This window comes from Pempheris klunzingeri, chromosome 10 (assembly GCF_042242105.1).
Source record: "Pempheris klunzingeri isolate RE-2024b chromosome 10, fPemKlu1.hap1, whole genome shotgun sequence".
In the NCBI taxonomy this organism is placed as follows: Eukaryota; Metazoa; Chordata; class Actinopteri; order Acropomatiformes; family Pempheridae; genus Pempheris; species Pempheris klunzingeri.
The window spans coordinates 1957056-1972865 of NC_092021.1; the positions used below are offsets into that span (position 1 = coordinate 1957056).

Below are 15810 nucleotides of genomic sequence, written 5' to 3' on the forward strand. Positions count from 1 at the left end.
ATGAAATATTGCACTTGTTCCTTGTTTCCCCATGTGCAATAGCCTATATGAAATATTGCACTTGTTCCTTTTTCTTGGTCTTTGGTCTACTGGGAGCAGATTTGGTTGTAAAGTCTGATGGCAGCAGGGAGGAAGGGTCTGTGATGCCTTTCTTTGGAGCATCGTGGGTGACGAAGCCTGTCACTGATGGAGCTTTCCAGGGCTCTTACAGTCTCATGTAGGGGGTGGGAGACATTGTTCAGATGAGACAGATGTTCTTATTTCTGGACTGAAACCTGAAAGTCAGGTTTCACTTTAGCTCTCTGAATGCAAAAGTTTGAATGAGGAACATAATTGAACGTACTACTCTATAATGAAGATTGTTTAGTAAAGCCAAAAATCTACATTTGAGCACACACCATGACACAGATTGACACTATTAGATTAAGAAATGACATTAAAAACAAAAAGGATTGAATGTTTCACGTGTTGCTTTATCAGATTGACTCTCTATGATTACCACCAGGTGTGCCTTCAAATAACCAGGTGCTGATAAGAGGAGAATCTGACAGGTTCACAAATGTGCCACACCAAGTCAAATAACATGCAACAGCAACTACAATACCAATGTGCACAAATAAGTATCAACATTACATTTCCGTAAGATAATGAGATACAATTAACGTCAGAGTACAAACTCTGACCTATTCCATCTCCAGAACTACAGCGAATGAGCAGATCTCATCCTTTCGTGCGCAATGTGCAATCTGTTGAAGCAATATTCAGTTTTTCATGCTATTTGTCAATAATATAGTGTCAGTCACTACACTGATCAACTAATACAGAAAGTTTTCTTGGTTCAGCCTGTATGCCAAATTTAAATGACGCTAATGAATGATGTCAAAGCAACATATGCACGTAAATGGTCTGTATTTGTACAGCGCCTTTCTAGTTATTTCAACTACTCAAAGCACTTTACATCACATCCTCATTCACACAGGAGGAATGTAATTTGGACACACACATTCACACACTGAAGCTGCTTCAGGAGCAAGTTGGGGTTCAGTGTCTTGCCCAAGGACACTTCGACATGTTGACCCATAGGAGCTGGGGATCGAACCCCTGACCTTCTGATTGAGGGACGACCCGCCCTACCACTGAGCCACAGCCGCCCCAACACGTCCATCCGGACCAGCACACAAATCGAAAATCCACAAATAGCTGACACTTTATTGTGCTTCTGTAACTGTAACTGACTGAACATGAGTGTGACCTGTGTGTGTGTGTGTGTGTGTGTGTGTGTGTGTGTGTGTGTGTGTGTGTGTGTGTGTGTGTGTGTGTGTGTGTGTGTGTGTGTGGTCAGACTGAAGGGGGTCCTGGAGCAGATGGACAGAGGAGTTGTGGACCTGCAGGAACTCCGCAGGAACCTGGAGCTCGCTGCTGCCATGTTGGACACTGTTTACACCGATGAGACCAGGCAGGACTGAATAGACTGATGGAAGGATGGTGGATGAATGGATAGATGATGGATGGACGGGTGGATGAACGGATGGAGTGATGATAGATGAACAGATGGATAGGTGGATGGATGGATGGGCGGGTGGATGTTGCTATAAATTCTTAATCACTGGCTGCTCAAACTGTAACTAACTGGAGTTTCTTTCAGGCGCCTGTTGGACACAGAGGACGAGCTCAGCGACCTGCAGGCGGAGTCGGTGCCCAGTGAAGTACGTGACTGGCTGGCATGTACCTTCAGCAGGAAGATGGGTGTGGCCAAGCGTCGTCCAGAAGAGAAGCCGAGATTCAGGAGCATTGTCCACGCAGTGCAAGCTGGGATATTTGTGGAGAGGTAAAAAAAAAATCATAGTTAAGCATCTGAAAGTATTAAAACTCCCATCAGTAGATTTACAAACAAGCTAAATATCAACATTTATATCCAAGTTATAGTATTTCTGCAAGTTTTTGTCGGAGGCAAATAAATCCCAGTCACAGCAGCTAACAAAGACTCACAAACAGAAACAGTGGTGTGAGGCTGGCTGGTGGTGCCTGCTGAAATCCTTTACCAACATTCAAACACAGTTTAATCACCATTCTAATTCGTTGTTCAAGGTTTACTGAAGGATAATTCCAGTAGATTTCAACCTGACTCGGTGGGCCATGCTAACTTCGTCATCTCAGTTCATTTCTAATGAACCAGTTTTTAACATGAATCATGTCAAACACCTGTTGCCTGAATGGCCATTAAAACCAACTGCATATGGATTTATATTCAGAGCAGCATACAGTTCACACATTCAACCTCCACAAAACCTAATTAACACCTCTACAAGATGTGCCCTGCATTTCTCATGTTTTGGTATTTCTGCTCGGGAGATACGACATACAGTTGCACAGAAAAGTAAGAGGTAGTGAAGAAGAAATCAAAAAGAAAAAAAGGAAGTATGGAGGAAGTGAGGAGGTAAATAAAGCACAGAAAGTGTGAGAGGAAAAGAGGGAAGCAGAAGAGGAAAGAAATATGGGAAAGGAAAATAAAATAGAGAGGAAATGTTGCAGATAGGGAAGGAAATAGTAGATTTCCCCCCATTGCAAACTAGGTTTATTGGCAAAATTTACAAACTATCAGCTGTGTTCAATGAACAACTCAAACAAGAACACTTTAAATAACGCAACACAACTAATATTACAGGTGGTTTCTCCAAATTCAACACAAAATGCCACTTTTAATGACTACTGCAGTCTTAAGATTATTCAAACCCTTCTTGACAGGCATCTTTAGTACTCAGAGCACCCTTTGATGTTAGGACCTGTTTCAAACGTGATGCATAGCCAGACACCAGGTTCTGACAGCGTTCCCAAGGAGTCTAAGCCCATTCCTCATGGGCAATAACCTCCAGCTCTCTAATATTGCTCGCTGCAACCTCCTTCTTCAAATCCCACCAGAGTTTTTCGATGGGATTCAAGTCAGGTGACTGTGACGACCACTCTAGTATCTTCCAGGACTTTTTCTGAAGCCAAGCCTTGGTGGTGCTTGGGATCATTGTCGTGTTGGAAGGCCCAGTGACGCTCAAGCTTCAGCTTCCTCACAGATGGCCTGACGTTTTCTCCTGGATCTCCTGATACTGGATTGAATCCATCTTGCCCTCCAAACGCTGCAGGTTTCCAGAGCTAGAAGAAGCAAAGCAGCCCCAGAACATCACTGAGCCACCGCCATGCTTCACTGTAGGCAGGGTGCTCTTTTCAGCACGTGCCTCATTCTTCCTCCTCCAGCTGTTAGAGCAGCAGATTGATGCCCATGGTGGCAGAATCACCTCAGCAATCACACATGGCTGTGTAACGTCCACATACTTTAGGCCATGTGCGGCATCACAGTAATAAAACTAAAGTCCAGTCAGTCCAGTCAGATGACTGTCTCGGTCAAAGACAACACACTTGTTTTTGTCTTCAGCACCAATCTGAAGCACCAGAAGACAGAACAGAAAACAATCATTCACTACTTAAAATAAACATCAGAAAACATCCGGCCCGACTTCACCGCAGATTTGATTACGAGGTCGAACATGAAGTGTAATGATGTTACACCCCACTGCGAGTGGGGGGGGCGGAGATCATATAGGGAAACTATGAAGTCCAATATCATTAGAGTGAAAATGACTCGGAGTGGTAGAACAGTATCAGTTCATCTGCTGCAGCTTAATGACGCATGAAATAAAAAAATATCTGCTGCGCCGCGGCGGCATTCGCTGTGTCTGTTTGGAACACAGTTACCATGGTGACAAACAATCCATCCTGGTCACTAAACTGTGGAGGAGGGAGGCTGGAGGTCTGTGAGGACTGTTTATATGCAATGCAACTGTCTGCATCTCTGTCTGTGAGATTTGAGCATATTTTTGTCTGTGTGTGTTTGTGTGTGTGTGTGTGTGTGACAGGATGTACAGACGGACTTCCAACATGGCTGGTCTGACCTACCCTCCCACTGCTTTGACAGCTCTGAAGGTAAAAAAAAAAATGTTTTATGACTGCAGCCCCATCTGCAGGAAATGACTTTAATTATATATTTTTTTCCAAGTTATTAAAAGAATTCTTTTAAAGACATCAACTCAAATCAAACCTCTCTTCCTTATCTCAAATACAGTTTTGTTTTTTCCAGAAACTTGAAAGGCACACACACGGAAAATAAAAAAAGGATTGAAAGACAAGTATAAAAATTAAGGAAAGAACCGAGGGGTAGGAAAGGAGGAGGTAGAGAAGGGAAAGAGGGAAGGGAAAAGATATATAAAGAAAAGTAAGGAAGAGGTAGTGAAGAAGAAATTACAAAAGAAAAAGGGAAGTGAGGAGGTAAATAAAGCACGGAAAGTGTGAGAGGAAAAGAGGGAAGCAGAAGAGGAAAGAAAAGTGGGAAAGGAAAATGAAATAGTAGGTACAGTTGCCCTCAAAATGATTCAACCCCTGTTGCAGATTAGATGTATTGGCAAAATGCACAAACCTTCAGCTGTGTTGAACGGCTCAAACAAGAACACTTTAAATGGCTCAACACAACTAATAATACAGGTAGTTTCTCCAAATTCAACACAATATGCCACTTTTAATGACTACTGCAGTCATTTTTATTCAAACCCTTCTTGACAGGCACTGTTAGTACTCAGTAGAGCACCTTTTGATGTTAGGACCTGCTGCACATGTGATGTATAGCCAGACATCAGGTTCTGACAGCGTTCCTGAGGAATCTTTGTCCTGTTGGACGCCCAAGCTTCAGCTTCCTCACAGCCGGCCTGATGTTTTCTCCTGGATCCCTCATTCTCTCCAGTTTCAATAATGAGATTGAGACTGCAGTAGTCATTAGAAACCACCTGTAATATTTGTTGTGTTGAGCTATTTAAAATGTTCTTGTTTGAGGTGTTCATTTTTGCCAATACATGTAATTTGCACCGGGGGTTGAATCCTTTTGAGTGTAACTGTAGCTACAGACATGTAGGTGGTACCAATCAAAAGGAGGAAGGAGTGAATGAAAGGGAGGTATTGAAGGACATTGGGACGTACTGATGGAAATGAGAAAGAAGAAAGAGAGAAGGACAGGAAACAAAACAAAGAGGAGACAGAAACTAGGAGGTAGTAGAGGAAAGGAGGAGGATGAGAAGGAAAGGAGGTGGTATAAAGGAAGAGAGGGGGACAGATATGATGAGGAAGAGGTAGGAAAGGAAAAAAGTAAGAGAAGTAAGAGTAAAAACTGTAGGGATAAAGAAGGAAAGGAAAATGTGGAAATCAAAAAGGTAAAGTGGAAGGGAGGAAAGGAGGTGGAGAAAGAAAACTGCAGTTTCATTGTTGTGTGTAATAACATATGTCAGGGCCTCCTTAATTAAAAAAGATCACTATAATTATTCTTATTCATTTCAATTTCTTCTTGTGACGTGAAACACACACAGAAACCGTACAAATACAACAGTGACCAACAATTAAGAATGTAATTATGATCTATGGAATTATTATTTTCATTGATTTAATTGCTTTCACCTTGTCCCAGTGAGAGAAAACATTATTATCAAACTGCCCCCTACTGGTAGAGTTCCCACATTACACTTGATAACCTGCCTCACAGTAGATGTTACTTAGTGTTTGGGGAACGATGATCGGGATCATTTCCAGCCTCAATCTCAATGGTTGTTTTTCAGGAAGTGGATCAGTGGTCGTTCGATGTTTTTTCCTTCCACAAAGCGACCGGAGACCACGCCCTCAAGTTCCTGGTCTATGACCTGCTGACTCGTTATGACCTCATCAACAGGTTCAGGGTATACACAGCTTCTTATCATTACCATATCTGGGGCGGGTGGGGGGCCAATGTCAGGCTGGGTGGAGGTACATATACTGAGTGGGCAGATCTCTTAATGAGAAGATGCAATTTAATCTTCTTTATTCCACTGAAGATGGGGATTATTTTAGTTTAGCACAAAGACTGGAGACGGGGGGGGGGGGACAGCTAGCCTCTGTCTCAAGGTAACAGTGTCTGCCAGCACCTCTAAAGCTCACTAATTAACATGTTATATCTTGTGTGTTTAAATTGTGCTGTGGTTCTACAGGTTATGCACCAGACTGTTTTTAGGAAGTTACTCCGTCCAGCACATAACCCCCATAAAACCATTTCTTGTTGTGCTACTTAAACTTAAGGCAGCTGAGCTCATACAGTCGATGTCTTGGGTCGTGGATGACTGAGTATCCACACAGGCACAGTGTAGCACTCCGAGTACCTGTACTACCTATACTACCTGAACTCCCTGTACTACCTGTAGTACTGTGCTCAGATCCCGGTGCAGGCTCTGGTGCAGTTCGTTGAAGCTCTGGAGAACGGCTACAGCAAACACAAAAACCCGTACCACAACCTGATCCATGCCGCTGATGTCACTCAGACCGCCCATTTCCTGATGCTTCACACTGGACTGATGGTAACACACACACACACACACACACACACACACACACACAGTGGTGAGACTGTCAAACACTCTGTACACTGTCTGTACATGATCTCTATGGACAGGCTTCCACCTTCTTTCACACTGTGACTTATAAACTTATAGACTTAACACACACAGCTAACAGGGTGTGTGTGTGTGTGTGTGTGTGTGTGTGTGTGTGTGTGTGTGTGTGTGTGCAGCACTGGCTAAGCGAGCTGGAGATCCTTGCGATGGTTTTTGCTGCGGCAATTCACGACTTTGAACACACAGGAACCACCAACAACTTCCACATCCACACCAGGTACTGTATCCACTCATGTAATCAGATTCTATGATAATGACATGAATGACCTATTCAACACATACAAAGTTAATAACAGCACTTCACACAGAGGCGCTGGCTCAGGGCCCCCCTGTGCCCTATTCACTAATCCACCCATGCCCTGAAGGTTATGCCTAATATCCTCATTATGAAATTTGCCCTTCGATGTTTTCACAGCCATAGCATTTATTTTCCCTGGTTAAGATGTCTAACTGTGACTGCAGACCCCATTATAATTGTTAGCGACAGACAGTGGCTTTTGTGTTCTTATCTTCTCCATTTGCCCGTACAATACCTACTCTATTTCCAACACGGCTGCAGATTGTTTTGTCTAATATTGGAGAAAACACTCGATTGCACACTACATCACACCCAGCTTATTTATCCTGTGTGTGTGGGCCTAGCCTATGTTGTGTTAATAGGTAGTCTAGGATAATCATTGTTAGGAGCTTTTGTCAGTTTGCATATTGTCATCCAAATAATCAATAGCAGACTTAATGTGGCATCTTTACCGGCCCTCTCTGTGTACCTCTGTGTGTTTGAAGTTCTTCTCATCAAGAAAAATGAAACTTTCCAAAGAAAAAACAAACTGAGTGAAAAAAGCCCTGGGATTTCCGATTTTCTTTTGACTCAAAAGAAAAAATTTTGAGAATTGAAAAATAATTGAGATAATTAATTTGGTCACAAACCAAAGAATTGGACAAACTGAATTTTTGACCTGAGAATGGTGCTTGATAAATGATTTCATATAATTCATCTTAAAGGGGACATGATTGTTTCAACAAAACTTCCACAAATGACAGTAAATCAGTAAAGTCACAAAGGATTGCTCCATTTCATGGCAGTGAATCACTTTGAAATATTTCAGTGTGAACCAAAGAGGTGACTGAAAATATACACTACTCACTAAAAGTTAGGGATATTCAGCTTTCAGGTGAAATCTCAGGATGAACCTAAAATGCATTCTAACCTTTCCAGGTGAACTTAATGTGACCTTTTCTAAACCTTTGAATGCACATGTCCAACTGTTCAGTGTCTCAGTACTTTCTGCACCAGCTGCTGTTCTCTAACAAGAAGCTTAACAGCAACATTCACAACAGGTTTGATCCATGAATCCACCAATACATTTCCTGCTTCAGTTAGAATTGGTATTTAAACAGTCCTCCTCATCCTGCTGTTCACATTCTGACATCATGAGACCAAGACGACACCTAACAGTTGATCAGCAGCACCTCAACACTGGAGGCTTCAAACAGGAAGTCCTCAGACGGAGGTGTTCACTGAGCTTAGAGGGTCACAGAGTGTCATCAGGAGGTTGGAACAGTGATACAGAGACTGGAAGAGTCACAGAAAGGAGAGGAGTGGACGTCCTTTGGCCACGTCCCAATTTATTGAGACACTGAACATGTTTTGTTGTGGTATACCTACCACTGTTGGTAGATTTTCTTCAAATAAATAGTTTAAGATGAATAAATCACCATTGCATGCTTCTACTTAAATGTCCTACTTTCATGATATAAAATCACTGTAGCATTCACTTTTTACATTTTCCATATATTTCAGCTGAAAGTCAAATATCCCTAACTTGTTGTGAGTAGTGTAAAACGTCTCCACAAAAACATGTGAATGATTCTCAGGGTGGGTGTCGTGTGTGTCTGTCAGGTCGGAGGTGGCCATCCTGTACAACGACAGGTCAGTGCTGGAAAACCATCACGTCAGCGCCGCCTACAGGCTGATGGCAGAGGAGGACATGAACATCTTGGTCAACCTAAGCAAGGACGACTGGAGGTACACACACACACACAGATCACACCTCACCGACCACCTGAGGGGCTCTGTTGTGGTCACTGATCACTGATTACCTCGACCGTGTGTATTGATTATTGGCAGGGAGCTGAGGGCTCTGGTGATAGAGATGGTAATGGCCACAGATATGTCCTGTCACTTCCAGCAGATCAAGACCATGAGGAACGCCCTGACACAGACACACAGGTCAGTGCTGCAGCCATAACCTCTGACCTCTGACCTCTACACACACATGTATCTGGCTTTTGTTTCAGCCACAGCATTAGTAGAACGGAGCAGTGCTTGTTTTTAATTTTAATTTTAATTTAAATTTAATGGACAGCCCGGAGGGTTCAGTCAGGTCTCAGAAGCGCCTTTAATTCAGGTTCACAGGTGGAATAATACAATGCAATACAATGCTGGGGTTCAGGCTGCACTGGGCTCGTGACAGACCTCGGGGGGAGGTTCTGGCCAGAGGAGCCAAGAACTGGGTTTTCCAACAGATTTTAAAGGGCAGAGTATCACAATATCACTCAATATTCACCCATTATTCTTATAGTTTGTCTTTTTTATTTGTACATGTCTCATCTTAATATTATCTCCTTTGGCACCTGAAGATGCTGTAATTTTGAGATTCAGTTGTACTTTTATTTTTTCCTACAGTACCACCCTACCATCCAGACATGATAGTCCTAAACCCTCATTCAACATCTTTAGTCCAACATTCAGATGTAATCATTATTTCATTACACACAAATACACATTTCAAGGCAGATAATCACATTTTGGATCAAAATGCAGTATTAAATCCTGCAGCAGCTCCATACAGACGTGAACAGTGCTTCCCAGCAGACTGTGTGTGTCCACTCCAACTGACGAAGACGACCAGATCATCAGTGGGAGTCTGGTGAGATGACCAACATACGGTCCTGCAGGCTGCTGAGCCAGACCGGTCTGTGTGTCCCTGTAGGGGCTTTCACAGGAATAAGGGGGGGGGGGGGGGGGGGGGGGTGAGCTCTTCTCAGCTCATGCTTGGATGAGTTTTTGGAGAAGATGCTGTCATCAGACTGTCAACACGCTGGTTCTGCTTGTGTTGCTGCAGCAGCACTGGAGGACTGTTCTGACTGATTAAAACACACACAACATACGGGAGGCTGTAGCTGAACATGACAAATGTTGCTTTTCTCACTTTACTTTGTTATTTAATGAGTTTTGAATTATTTTCTAATTAAATTGCTTTTTCTCTCTCTCTCTCTCTCTCCAGTATAGACAAAGTGAAGGTTTTGTCTCTGATGCTTCATGCTGCCGACATCAGTCATCCAGCCAAAGCCTGGCCGCTGCACTACTGCTGGACCCACAGTCTGATGGAGGAGTTCTTTAGACAGGTACACACACACACACACACACACACACACACACACACACACACTGGGCTTTGGTAATAACTACATTATGTCTTAATGTTAAAGGTGAACACACACAAAGTTTGAAAATATAAATGAGTGTGTAACCTAAACAGAAAATGGGGGGTTAGAAGAAAAGTCTGATTACATTTTTTCCTCATCTAAGCTGCCTTTGTTTGTTCTGTCTGACATCAAGGACCCATTGTTTCTGAAATGACTTAGAATTTTGATGGTAGATCCTCCATCTGGTGTCATTCCAAAATCTTCACTTCCTCCTGTTCCTGTCAAACTAACCATATTAATATAGCATGTACATCTCTAACAGGATTGGAAAGGTCATTTGTTGGGTAATCAGATTATTATTTTACCCCCCCCCCCCCCCCCCCCCCCCCCCCCCCCTTTCTGTTACAATTTTGTGCTTAAGTGGCAAAAAGTGGGTGTAAATTCACATATTGTTTGAATTGAGGACTTAAGAAAACGCACCATGTTCATGCTGCCTTGGTGACTCTTTTTCAGGGAGATAAAGAGATGGAACTCGGCCTTCCTTTTTCTCCTCTCTGTGACCGCAAAGCCACCATGATCGCACAGTCACAGATAGGTGAGAACAACCAACCACCAATAATATCTAAGGACCACAGGTGGGGAAGGAGTGATTACTGTGACTGTGATATACACAGGCAGCCTCCTTTGGTTCAACAGTGACGCCTGCTGGTGACGTGAAAAGCTGAGCTCATTCTCTGATCAGTGAGGGATGGCTCTGATTATTGAATTATAAAAAGTAGAGGATGGAACGTTTATAAACTACACTGTTTTTGATTCTTTTGTCTTCCTTCCTTCTCTCTTCTCTCCATCCTGTCCGCCCGTCTCTTTGCTCGTCTCTCTGCCTGTTTGCAGGCTTCATAGACTTCATTGTGGAGCCGACTTTCAGTGGTCTGATCGACACAACAGAGAAGGTGATTGGACCTTTGATAGAGGAGGACAGGAAGGCCAGAGAGACGGGAAACAGGCGGTCCAGGTACAACTTCTACCACTTTTGGTACTTCAAGTAGTTACAGCATAAAATGAATTACAGCTCTTGTACTGGCTGAGAAATTCTCTCTCCAGTGTATAATAGACATGTGATTGGGAAAATTGGCCACAAAAGATGAGTCTGCAGCTCACATAATCTGGTTGAAATTCATCTACATTTTTTTAAGCACAAAGGAGCCAATTAAAACATGTGATGGTCAAAGTTGTCATATTGAATCTGATTTAAGCTTAATATTCTTTAAGTTAAGGATATTTTATTGCGTTGATTTATTCACGTCATCTCATATTGCCTTAAGGACATAAATGGTAAATGGTCTGTATTTGTACAGTCATAAAACATTCCAAGTTAAAAGTTGTCAGTAACTGCCAGTAGCCCCTGAGAGGCACAGTGAATTGAATCATTTCTACAGCTACTTAATGTTAACTAGTAAAGACGAAAAGGCAATAAAACATCTTTTTTATTTTTTAAAACAGCTAAAAAGGTCAAAGTTTGCAATGATGTAGTGAAAGTCAGTCTAATGTTTGATCATGTGGCCAATTATAGTTGAATAATGTATGTGAAGTTGCAGCCGTAGGAGCAATGTCTTTAATATCTATATGTTTTATCTGTGGGAAGTAACCTTCAAAACAAACACAACTTAACCACACGTGTGTGTGTGTGTGTGTGTGTGTGTGTGTGTGTGTGTGTGTGTGTGTGTGTGTGTGCTCTGGTACTTAAACAAATAGCAATACTTCACAAAAATAAGGTATAAGCAAGTCATCACATGAGTTAAAGGATATAAGGTCCCTGAAGAGTTGGCAGCACAGTGACAAGTGACATGGTCAACACACCTGATATTCACCTAATGGTTGTACCATAGACTGTATATAAAGATGGATGACGTGACAGCTGCTCAGAAGCTGCCTGCAGCGCTGGAGGTCTTAAACCCTGCCTACATGTCAGTGGACGAGACATACAAAATATAGATTCATTCATTTCCAAATGTTCAGCTGTCTTTAATGAACAGCTCAAAGAAGAAGAATTGAAATAGCTCAGCTCAACAAATATTACAGGTGATTGTCAGGTGATGACTACTGTGGTCTCAAAATTATTCAAACCCCAGGCAGTAGTGTAGTGCACCCAACAAAGATCAGGTGCACACAGAGCACTGTCAGAGTGTCCTTGTGCAAGACACTGAACCCCGACTTGCTCCTGAAGCAGCTTCAGTGTGTGAATGTGTGTGTCTCTTCCAGCATCATCTGTATTAACGATGTATGGATGGGTGGATGAGGATGGAATGTAAAAAACACTTTGAGTTGTCAAGATGACTAGAAAGTCGCTATACAAATACAAACCATTTATAAATGCAGACCATTTACCATCCCTGACCTGAGCCCCAGGTGGTCTGGGTTTAGCCCCACACTTTGTCAACTCTCCCGACTACAAGAGTTACAAAGCCAGTATGGCTGCTGATGCAGCCTGTTGATCTTTCATTCCATTTGACTGTCACTCGTGTGACTCACACAAGTTTGTGCCTGAGCTCCTTCACATGAGGCAACACGATGACGGTACTGAAGATGAGCAACTGTAATAGAAATTATAGATGCACCAATGATTTCTCTCCAGATCCTGATCCTGACACCCAAACTTAGGATATAGGCCGAAACCGAATACCAAACAGACAACAGTTGCCTAAACCCAGTGCTGTCCTAAGAACACACATTGTGAATCGCCCTTTTGTCAGCTCTTTCACCCCTGATGAGTTTTCACCCCTGAGAACTGATAAAGATATGCCTGTGTTGAGGTGAGGAGGCTGTAACTACAGATTAATTATTATTAAGGGCCCTAAAGGGGCTTCCACTGGTAGAGACCTGATGAAATCAGGTTTAAATCGACCCCCCCCACACATATATGTCCCCGCTCAAGCCTCATGGTCCATAACTTTCCTCTGTTCCAGTCTAACAGGAAGTGGTTCAGTTACCGTGGAATCGGTGCAGAGACACAGCAGTGGTCGTCATGGGAACACTGATGATGGACAGGACTTTTCCCTGACAGCCATCGACCTGCTGTCTCTGAGACAACACCTGTCCAGCGTCATCAGCAGCAATAAGGACAGATGGAAAGAGCTGTCTGTGCATGGTACACAAACACATATACTCTCTGTCTCTCCTGGTTCAGACGCTGGGGTTTTCTGCACTATTTCATCTCAAGGGAAAAAAAAAGGGTCTAAAGAGGGAACACTGCTCTCACCTGGGTCTGATGTCTGACAGTCAGTCGTCTAACAAGTGCTGACAGAAGGTTTTTAGTCACTGTGGTATTTTGAACAGCAGCTCCAGTCAAGGCGCCACTTTATTTAATACTTAAAGAGCTATTGTCATGAAATTCTCTTCAGATTTCCATGGTCCTCAGAGGATGACTTTGGTGGTTGACATTTTGGGTTTTGAGTGAAATGTCCTTACAACTATTTGAGGAACTGCTGTAAAAAAAGAAATATTTTGCAACAAATATATCAAGGCCATAAAGGGAAATATTCCCTTAACTTTCCATCTAGCTCCAGGTAACCCAGTTGCTCAATTTATGACCAAATACTAGCATGCTAAATTAAGATGGTGAACATGATGAAAAGATGAAACAAGAACAAGATGAAAGGTGCCGCTGAACCTCACACAGCATGGCTTGAGACTCTTTGTCTAGTACGGTACATCATATGTGTTCCTTGTTCTAGATGTCACATTTCCTATAACTTAAATGTTCCTGTGTGTCTATTGTGCGCAGAGCTGGCCAATAAGGAGCAACAGCAACCAGAGGAAGTGGCGTCTCATGTGAATCCAGACACCCAATCACATGCCTCACCGAGCCACCCAGTCCCTGGTGGACACGACTCTGACCAATCACAGAACTCAGGCAGCTCCCCTTCAGATGAAACGCATGGTGACAAGTCACCTGACCACATGCCTGCAGATCACCTGACCTGGAATGGTATGACCACGACATCCCATGCAAACATTTCCTAAACGTTGACTCTCAATGAGCTGACCTGTATCTGTGGTAACCGTTGCAGGGGCGGGGCCGGGGGAGGAAAAGGACGACGACGACGACCATGAAGTGCCTGAAAATGCCTGATGACGCTCGACAGCGAACTCACCACTGTATCTGACTGGGGCAGATCACCATGACAACAGGTGGTGTGGTGCAGTGACGATGGGGGTTCACAATCTTCAGTTTAAACACAGCAGCTGACCCAGTGGCTCCTCAGTGGCTCCTAAAGGGCCACCAGACCTTATGTTTACAACTGACCATGAAAATATCGTATTCAGACTGACAACATTCATCACTTAACAGCTTCTTAGCAGCTAAATGGTCCATCCACAGTGGTGACAGTGTTTGTGATTTTATTAGACTCAGAGGAACAATGCTTGTGAAGTAAGTCGAAATATCAAAATTTACATAAAAATAAAGGCAGACAGGTGAAAACCAAAGAGCATACAATGACAGAAAATAAAATATCCTGTTCACGGCTAAAACAGGCCAACGACATTAACTGGAGGAACGAGACCTAAAGCTGTTGAGAAGCAGTCGTGGAGGTTTGGTGACTGAAGCAGAGGACAGTGATGTGTATGTTGTTGTACACCTGAAATGTGCTGTTGGACATGCGTCACCAGCAAAGTCATCGTTTTCCTATGGTTCGGAGTGCCTGGTGTGCAATCCCCTCTCTCTAGCTTTCTAGCAGTTTTTAGAAGCATATAAGGCATGGAGTTGCACCGCTCGTCTAAGGCAGCCAATCAAATCAAGCAAGAGGCGTGTTAACTATGTGTTTTAATGTTGATAGATGTGGTAGGGACAGGATTTAATTACTATGAACTGTATAATTCAGGGTCACCACATTGTTCAAATAGTGTGGATGAATGGAGTTGTGTGAGCAGCCAGGTGACTCTCTCTGGTAAGTATAATGCTGTTTACTAGATCAGCTAGTTAGTTAGCTGTTGGACTGTGAAAGTACGTGAGAGGGAAGGGGGCATTCATATCTGTCGTGACAGTTTCATGTCAGCTACTTAAGTTCTTATTTTTATCTCTGAGAGAGAGAGAGAGAGAGAGAGAGAGATCACGTGTAAGGGGGGCATCTGCTTGAATCTTTTTTTCTTCCCACTAATCATATTTGATCGCCCGGTGGTGTATGTGGTCCAGCTCCACAGGTGCATCATGCTTTGACACACTTTTTCCGAAAGGGACCTTATAATATGGAGGAGTGTGACAAGTGATTTCTGCTCTTTTCTCTGTTCTGGGTTCAAATTATCCTGCATGCCGTGCTTCCTGCCACACCCCAAAATTTGATGTCAAAGAATAGTCAATATATCCTTCGTGATAGACAGGCAAAGTCCATCCTTTTCTGATGGACTTTGTCAGCTGGCAGGTAACGTATATTGTGTGAGACGATGTGAGATGTAGTTCACTGAGGGGTTTCACTCTAAACTAAATGGTGTTTTGCTGTCTTCATGACAAACTTCGACTTAGCTGCGAAATAATTATTTGAATTGACAAACATCAAGTGTAATGTGAATAATAACACAACTAATATCAGTAAAAAGTGTCGGCGGCTGACGAGGGTGTCTGCCCCCCCGAACCCAGACTGGAAGGAGGTTCCACAGGAGAGGAGCCTGATAGCTGAAAGCTCTGGCTCCATCACTACTTTAGAGGACTTTAGGAACCACCAGTAGACCTGCAGTCTGGGAGCACAGTGCTCTAGTGGGGTAGAACGGTACTATGAGCTCTTTAAGATATGATGGAGCCTGAACATTAAGAGCTTTGGAGGTGAGGAGAAGGATTTTAAACTCTATTCTAGATTTTACTGGAAGCCAGTGAAGAGAA

General features: G+C 43.1%; 1 pseudogene; it reads left to right on the forward strand.

Moving 5' to 3' along the window:
- Positions 1 to 14067, forward strand: part of LOC139208233 (dual specificity calcium/calmodulin-dependent 3',5'-cyclic nucleotide phosphodiesterase 1A-like) — a 28125-nt pseudogene extending 14058 nt beyond the window's left edge.
- Positions 14068 to 15810: the final 1743 nt, after the last annotated feature.